This window comes from Danio aesculapii, chromosome 16 (genome assembly GCF_903798145.1).
Source record: "Danio aesculapii chromosome 16, fDanAes4.1, whole genome shotgun sequence".
Classification (NCBI taxonomy): domain Eukaryota; kingdom Metazoa; phylum Chordata; class Actinopteri; order Cypriniformes; family Danionidae; genus Danio; species Danio aesculapii.
Genome location: NC_079450.1, coordinates 50766503 through 50775230, shown reverse-complemented (window position 1 = coordinate 50775230; position 8728 = coordinate 50766503). Strand labels below are relative to the sequence as shown.

At 39.4% G+C, this 8728-nt stretch overlaps 1 protein-coding gene across 1 annotated transcript in view; it reads right to left on the bottom strand.

The window, feature by feature from the left end:
• trak1a (trafficking protein, kinesin binding 1a) overlaps window positions 1-4484 on the bottom strand; it is a 120259-nt gene extending 115775 nt beyond the window's left edge. The window contains exon 1 of the mRNA XM_056474655.1: window positions 4348-4484. The gene's annotated coding sequence lies outside the window, so the exon portion shown is untranslated. The remainder of the gene's footprint in view (window positions 1-4347) is intronic.
• Window positions 4485-8728: the final 4244 nt, after the last annotated feature.

Here is an 8728-nt window from a genome sequence, read left to right as displayed (position 1 = left end):
AAAAGCACTATAGAAATACAGATTAATTAAAAGATGAATTGAAATAAACAACAACTCAGCCCCAACTACACTGAATCCAAAAGCAATGTCCAGCCCTTCCAGCCGCAACCCATAACTGGGAAATCATTCAATTTTACAATTTGTAACGTTGCAGTGTGTGTTTGAATAATGATGTTCGGTTCCTTTACTTGAAAGCTCAGATTCGATTATCATAATTTGATTTGTTTACAGAGTTTGGAGATTTACTGTATCATTATTATTGACAGCTTACAGATGTTGAGCTACCTTTACCATAGCACACACTTTGTAACATTTCATTCATTCATTCATTCATTCATCCATTTATTTATTTATTTATTTATTTATTTATTTATTTATTTATCAGGTTTAAAAGTCTCTTTAACACTTGTTTATTTTATTATTAAGATATTTTTTTATTTTATTATATTATTACATATTTTGTTTAAATATTTTTGTTTTTGACTATTAAAGCTATTTGCCTTAGTGATGTTGGTAAATTAAAATAAAGTGGTTAAATAAAAAAACCTAATGTTCCTAAATGTAGTGGTATGATACATAAACCCCCGGTTTCACAAACAAGGTTTAAGGCAAGTCAAGATTAAATTGCATGTTTGAGCTGTCTCAACTCAAAATAACCTGCAGTGAGATGTCTAAAAATACATGAGTGTAATTTTTTTCTCCAGGTGCACACCAGTAATATACTTTTCTAAGGCCATTTTTTTTTTATAAATTTAGCATAAATAGCCTAATTTAACTAAGGTCTAGTACTGGCTTAATCTAAGCCTTGTTTGTGAAACTGGGCCATAATGCTACTGGTGAAAAAACGACTATTGTGACTTTTAAAAAATAAAATCTGTCCCAATACGCGAGTAGTATTTTAATAAAACTACAATGTATAGCTAAAGGAAAGGGCGTCTGCTGCATAAAACATATGCTGGAATAATTGGCGGTTCATTCCGCTGTGGCAACTCCTGATAAATAAGGAACTAAGCAGAAGGAAAATGAATAATTGTATTGCAAGTGTAGTCTGCTTATCATCAATGAACTCTAAATGCTAGACCTGAGTACCTCTACAACACTGGAACAAAGAGACTCAATTCCAGCCAGACAGCAGCTATTTTTAACATGTTGAGTGGAAAACTTGTGTTAGTGGGTCAGCTCTTTCCCAACATATGACCAAGGGGAAAAGAGCTTGTGTCAGTCTTAAGAGAAACGATTGAAAAAGTATTTTATTGCTGATTGAAGATCGGAAAATACACATAATAATAATAATCACCATCATTTCAACAACAGAATCCAGGACTGAAATCTTTTAAAGAAACATAAATCCAGGCGTCACTATGCCTGAGGATTGATGCAGGCCAGATAATAAACTTTATGACTCTTGGAGTGGCCTAGTTTCACAAACAAAGGATCCCAAATGGCCCTTTGTGTGCCTAATCATACAGCATTACTCATGCTTAATATGCTGAGGAGTAACTGATGGAGTCACTTAATCTTTCAGAATTTGACTTATTGAAGCCTAAAAATCCTTTTTTTTAAAAACATGTACATGCACTGCCGGATTCACAGCCGTTCAACATATACTCCATTTGATAAACAAGCTTCATCGTTGACTGTGCTTTTTTTTAATGAAGTTATAAGCAACTAAAGTGCTCGTCAACACAGTAATTCTTACAATATTTTTGTAATTATCAATAATGTGTCAGAAGGGGTACAAGACAATTTTGATACACTACGATATTGCAATATTTTAAGCTATAATTATATTCATATATTGATGACCATGTTGAAACATTGAAAATATTTTATTATTTGGTTGGATATAAAAAAAAAGAAATATATATATATATATATATATATATATATATATATATATATATATATATATATATATATATATATATATATATATATATATATATATATATATATATATATATATTTTTTATTTTTTTTTAATCCAACCAAAAAATAAAATATTTTCAATATTTCAACATGGTCAACATATATATATATATATATATATATATATATATATATATATATATATATATATATATATATATATTTATTTATTTATTTATTTATTTTTAAAGGTGAGCCGGGTCACCTTTAGCATGCAGTCAGTCAAATAAAGATGGCAGTAGGGCTGCACAATACTGAAAAAATATGTGATATGCAATATTGTTGTTAAGTATTGTGATAATATGTCTTACAATATAACATTTCAGTACTTTTATTAGCTATTTTTTAAATCATTTATTTATTTATTGATATTAAAATAAACAGGCAAAAGATATTTTTCAGATCTAATTAATTCTAAGTCGCACAAAAAAAAACTGTGTCAATGTGCAACACTATTTATAACACTATGAATGAGTGAAAACCTCCACAGATATTCTGATTGGCTGTTGTCATTTTCGTGTCTTATCTTGGCTTTCGCTGTTAGTGTTAATTTTCAGCTCTGGGTTCAGCTTTGGTCCGCTCCAGCCAATAGCAGAACAGCAACTACTGGGGAGGCGGGGATAAATATAACAAGGCCCCATCGGATTATTCATTCACTGATTCATTTTCTTTTCAGCTTAGTCCCTTTATTAATCTGGGATCACCACAGCGGAATGAACCTCCAACTTATCCGGCACATGTTTTTCGCAGTGGATGACATTCCAGCTGCAACCCATCTCTGGGAAACATCCTTACACTCATACACTATGGAAAATTTAGTCTAACCAATTCACCTATACTGCAGGTCTTTGGACTGTGGGGGAAACCGGAGCACCCGGAGGAAACCCACGTGAACGCAGGGAGAACATGCAAACTCCACACAGAAACACCAACTGACCCAGCCAAGGCTCAAACCAGCGACCTTCTTGTTGTGAGGCGACAGCACTACCTACTGCGCCACCGCATTGCCCATTTCGGATAAGTCAAATGTAAATAAACAACCAATGCTTAAAAAAAATTTAATAAATAAAAAATAAAAAGTAATTCGTCACACATGTCTGAAATATGAATATTGCATAGACTATTATCACGATAAACATAATTTGGTAATACATTGTGCAGCACTAGATGGCGACATCGTGGAAAGGCGTATAAAACATTCAAGGGTGCACTCACACTATGCTATCCGAACCTTGCCCGAGCGTGTTTCCCGGTTCGTTTGACAAGTGTAAGTGCTCCGAATCAGGCCCAGGTGCGGTTCAGTTGGCCGGCCCTGGCCTGGTTGGGAAAGATGTGCCAGAGTGCGGTTAGGCTTTGGTGCGGTACGCTTTTAATGTGAGTGCCGAACGCGTCTGAGCCGGAAATTGAAGACACAACGTCACTTTTAAGGGACTGATTCATCCGGATTTATTAATTATTTATACTTTTCAATGAACGCAAAATGTCGTAGTTTATTAAAGACACAAACCCCTCACTGCACGACAGCTGCAAACCTCCTAATGCTGCATGAGGACGTCAAAAGTACTGGATCTGTTCAGCAAAATATTTGACTGTGCGTCACTGCATCCCAAACAGCTAAAAATAATACAAAACGATATAACTAACGGGCAGCATGCTGGTGCAGTGGGTAGCACAATCACCTCACAGCAATAAGGTTGCTGGTTCGAGCCCCGGCTGGGTCAGTTGGCATTCCTGTATGGAGTTTGCATGTTCTCACCGTGTTCGTGTGGGTTTCCTCCGGGTGCTCTGGTTCCCCCACAAGTCTAAAGACATGTGGTATAGGTGAATTGGGTAAGCTAAATTGTCCGTAGTGTATGTGAGAGAATGAGTGTGTATGGAGGTTTCCCAGTGATAGGTTGCAGCTGGAAGGGCATCCGCTGTGTAAAAAACATATGCTGGATAAGTTGGTGGTTCATTCCGCTGTGGTGTACCCGGATTAATAAAGGTAATAAGCCGAAAAAAAAAATGAATGAATGATATAACTAATGCAATCTTCACTGTGCTGAGTAAGAGCGCTTCTTTTCCTGTTAAACTGAACAGTTGCATCATCCATGACGTAAGCGTGCTCTGGTGTGGAAGGTAAACAATGCAATGTAAGTGCAGGCCTTCAGGGAAAAAAGGGAAGGGGGAACAATCACGCTTTGGCACGGTTCAAGGCAACTGTACCTACAGTAGTGTGAGTACGTCCTAAGACTGGGTCAGTTTGTCTGTTGACAATCTCATTAATTTGCATTGCATAGCATTGCATAGCAATACAATTGAGGTGAGTTCCACAAACTGAAACAACGTTTCTGTTTAGTTTAAACAGAAAAAGGCAATTTAGATTAAAAAAATATTGCCAAAGATTTCTCTGGTGACATAATTTGGTAACAAGCTTACCTGTGATGGTTTCGGCATCTCTGCAAATCAGTGGCAGTGAGGCATTAGTAACAGTGGCTTCGCTCACATACTGCTCCTCCTGGTGGTGTGGAGGGGTGCTGTGTGGGGTCCAGAGGGGCTGGCAGAGAGGATGAGGGGTCCGGGGGGAGAGCGGGACGGGCAGGGCTGAGGTTGTGGCAGTGGGGGGCGATGCTGCGGTGTCCAGCTTGACTGCTTTTCACAGGTCAACCCCAGAAGCCATAGGGCAGCGCCCAGAGACAACAGTCCAATGGGGCCGTCTGGCAGATGTGTGATAAACCACTGTCAGCAAATCAGGATCATCTCTGATATGATCTGCAGAGGAAGGAAAGAAGTCAATTGTTATTCAAGTCACTGGGTGGAACTCTGGAGGTTCATTTATAGGTCTATGACGATAAATCAATGTATTGTAACTTATGGATTGATTCTAAGAATTTTAGAATTCATTACCATTTTCTCTGGAATAGACTCAGGGCGTAGTATTTAACAACATATGGCACTGTAGGGTGGTTTATAACAGCAGATGGCGCTCTGGGCTCAGTTTATAACAGCAGATGGCACTCTAGGCTCAATTTATAACAGCAGATGATGCTCTAGGCTCAGTTTATAACAGCAGATGGTGCTATAGGCTCAGTTTATAACAGCAGATGGCGCACTAGGTTCAGTTTATAACAGCAGATGGTGCTATAGGCTCAGTTTATAACAGCAGATGGCGCTCTAGGTTCAGTTTATAACAGCAGACGGCACTCTAGGCTCAGTTTATAACAGCAGATGATGCTCTAGGCTCAGTTTATAACAGCAGATGGCGCTCTAGGTTCAGTTTATACCAGTAGATGGTGCTATAGGCTCAGTTTATAACAGCAGATGGCGCTCTAGGTTCAGTTTATAACAGCAGATGGTGCTATAGGCTCAGTTTATAACAGCAGATGGCGCTCTAGGTTCAGTTTATAACAGCAGATGGTGCTATAGGCTCAGTTTATAACAGCAGATGATGCTCTAGGCTCAGTTTATAACAGCAGGTGGCGCTCTAGGCTCAGTTTATAACAGCAGATGGTGCTATAGGCTCAGTTTATAACAGCAGATGGTGCTATAGGCTCAGTTTATAACAGCAGATGGTGCTATAGGCTCAGTTTATAACAGCAGATGGCACTCTAGGCTTAGTTTATAACAGCAGATGATGCTCTAGGCTCAGTTTATAACAGCAGATGGCGCTCTAGGTTCAGTTTATACCAGTAGATGGTGCTATAGGCTCAGTTTATAACAGCAGATGGCGCTCTAGGTTCAGTTTATAACAGCAGATGGTGCTATAGGCTCAGTTTATAACAGCAGATGGCGCTCTAGGTTCAGTTTATAACAGCAGATGGTGCTATAGGCTCAGTTTATAACAGCAGATGATGCTCTAGGCTCAGTTTATAACAGCAGGTGGCGCTCTAGGCTCAGTTTATAACAGCAGATGGTGCTATAGGCTCAGTTTATAACAGCAGATGGTGCTATAGGCTCAGTTTATAACAGCAGATGGTGCTATAGGCTCAGTTTATAACAGCAGATGGCACTCTAGGCTTAGTTTATAACAGCAGATGATGCTCTAGGCTCAGTTTATAACAGCAGATGGCGCTCTAGGTTCAGTTTATAATAGCAGATGGCGCTCTAGGTTCAGTTTATAATAGCAGATGGTGCTATAGGCTCAGTTTATAACAGCAGATGGCACTCTAGGCTCAGTTTATAAAAGCAGATGGCGCTCTAGGTTCAGTTTATAACAGCAGACGGCACTCTAGGCTCAGTTTATAACAGCAGATGATGCTCTAGGCTCAGTTTATAACAGCAGATGGCGCTATAGGCTCAGTTTATAACAGCAGATGGCGCTCTAGGCTCGATTTATAACAGCAGATGGTGCTCTAGGCTCAGTTTATAACAGCAGATGGCGCTATAGGTTCAGTTTATAACAGCAGACGGTGCTCTAGGCTCGATTTATAACAGCAGATGGTGCTATAGGCTCAGTTTATAACAGCAGATGATGCTCTAGGCTCAGTTTATAACAGCAGATGGCGCTATAGGCTCAGTTTATAACAGCAGATGGCGCTCTAGGTTCAGTTTATAACAGCAGACGGTGCTATAGGCTCAGTTTATAACAGCAGATGGCGCTTGTTTTGTCAGGAAAGTATGGTGCTGTAATTAGAAGTAAATCACCTCAGAAAGAGGCACTGTTGTGCAAAAACACCAAATAACCCTTTAAGAAGAAACACAGGAAAATCTCTACAGTTGCTAAATATACAAACTGAACTGTTTTCAATGATGTAGAGGGATAAGAAACCATGGAATATATATCTTAATATATATCATTTATATATAATAGATACATACATACATACATACATATATATATATATCTTAATCAATCTCAATTAACTGCATGTAATACACAATAAACCAAACAGATATTTTCAGGAAAGCACTGAAATCAACAGTCCACTTCATTCAGCCAGTACAGATTGAAATCAGTCTGCTTTCAGTCTCTGCTCTGACAACCATTCAATCAGAGCTGTGATATACTGCTGTTCTGGGATCAGCGGGTAACCCCAAACTGACCAGAGTACCAGACAAACCCATTAGGACTGTGTGTCTGCCAGAGCTGCAGAGTTACAGCAATCAATCCCAGTGCTGGTCAAACTAGGCCACAACACAGCAGATTCCACAGTCAAAGCTGCTAACAAAGACTACTGCTGATTACGCTTCAGCTTATTAAATGGACATGTCAGACAATAATAATGTGTTGCATCATTCTCTGAATGATCTAGAATGGTTTAGAATAGTCTGGCACACACTCCTGGTTATAGGGCCAACAAACATGCTAACACACAGCAGGTCTGCCATAGACTTCCATTTTGTTACACTGACCTACCAATTTTTTCTACTTTTCTATTTTTTCTTTCCACTAATCTTTAAACATCACTCACAAGGTCTTGTGTTGTGCACAATAAACATCTTTATATATCTATAGTATTTGTCTGTTGTCCTCTTGCAGAAGCAATCTACCATGTGTTCAAATGTAGCTTCTCTTTGTAATTGAATTGACAAACTGCAATGCTCATGTGCCCAAAAATCTGCTGTTTTTAAGAGCCCGATGTAAAATCCTTTGTTCTTTACAACACTGAGAGGGCACATATCTTTGCAAATGAAATAAAGTACTGACAGAGTTATTCTGGTTTCATATGTTGAGATTGGTGGTAACTTTGAGGTTTAAAATTGCTCCAAAGTGAGAGGAAGAGGATCCACGTTAGCCATGTACTGCAAATGTTCTGTTAGCTGCATACATTGTTTCATCCTTCAGCTACTAGCTACTAGCAAACAACTTTAGAAAACAACAAACTTTGTGAAGTTTCAAGAGGAGCACATGATATAATTGATCGCGGCTCGTCCCTCATCCGTAATCAGTAATAATCCAATCAGATTGATCCAAGTCTACAATTAAAGCTGCGGTCACACATGACTTTTCCTCCCATAGACTTCCATTCATACGCACGCGAATGTGTCAGACCGGAAACGCGGGGTCATGCGTCAAGTTTCGTATGTTGCTGCGGTGCAAAGTTCAAGCTTGGTGAACTCTGACCTGCGAAATCGCATCACTTGACTGCGTGAGACCAATCGAGGATCAAAACATGACCTCTCTGGACAGAAATTAAAAATATTGAGCAATCGTTGGCTTTTTTTAATGTCTAATCATCTTGTTTAATCCCGCCCCTTTTCGCAGCGCCGTACGACAGAATTTCGCACACACAAAGCCCAGTGTGACCGTAGCTTTAAGCTGCGGTCACACTTGACTTTTCCTTCCATAGACTTCCATTCATACGCACGCGAATGCGTCAGACCGGAAACGCGGGGTCATGCGTCAAGTTTCACAGGTTGCTGCGGTGCAAAGTTCAAGCTTGGTGAACTCTAACCTGCTAAATCGCATCACTTGACTGCGTGAGACCAATCGAGCATCAAAACACGACCTCTCTGGGCAGAAATGTAAAACATAGAGCAATTGCTGACTTTTTTTAATGTCTAATAAGCTTGTTTAATCCCGCCCCTTTTCACAGCGCCGCACAACAGGATTTCGCACACACAAAGCCCGGTGTGACCGCAGCTTAAAAGACAGATTTCACCCTACTGCCTTACCTTCGTTTTTGAAAGAATCCCTCTTCCACCCCATTTCCTCCTTTTCCTACTTTACCAGGGGGAGCTCTTGAGAACTACCTAATCTCGTACCCCCTTACATGCTAATTGATCAGGCAAGAGCCCTGGGCTTAATTATGTCCAAGCTTAGGATTCTTTCCCAGGCATGCCCTTCTGGTAAGTTGTCACTTTCATTCTACCTTTCAAG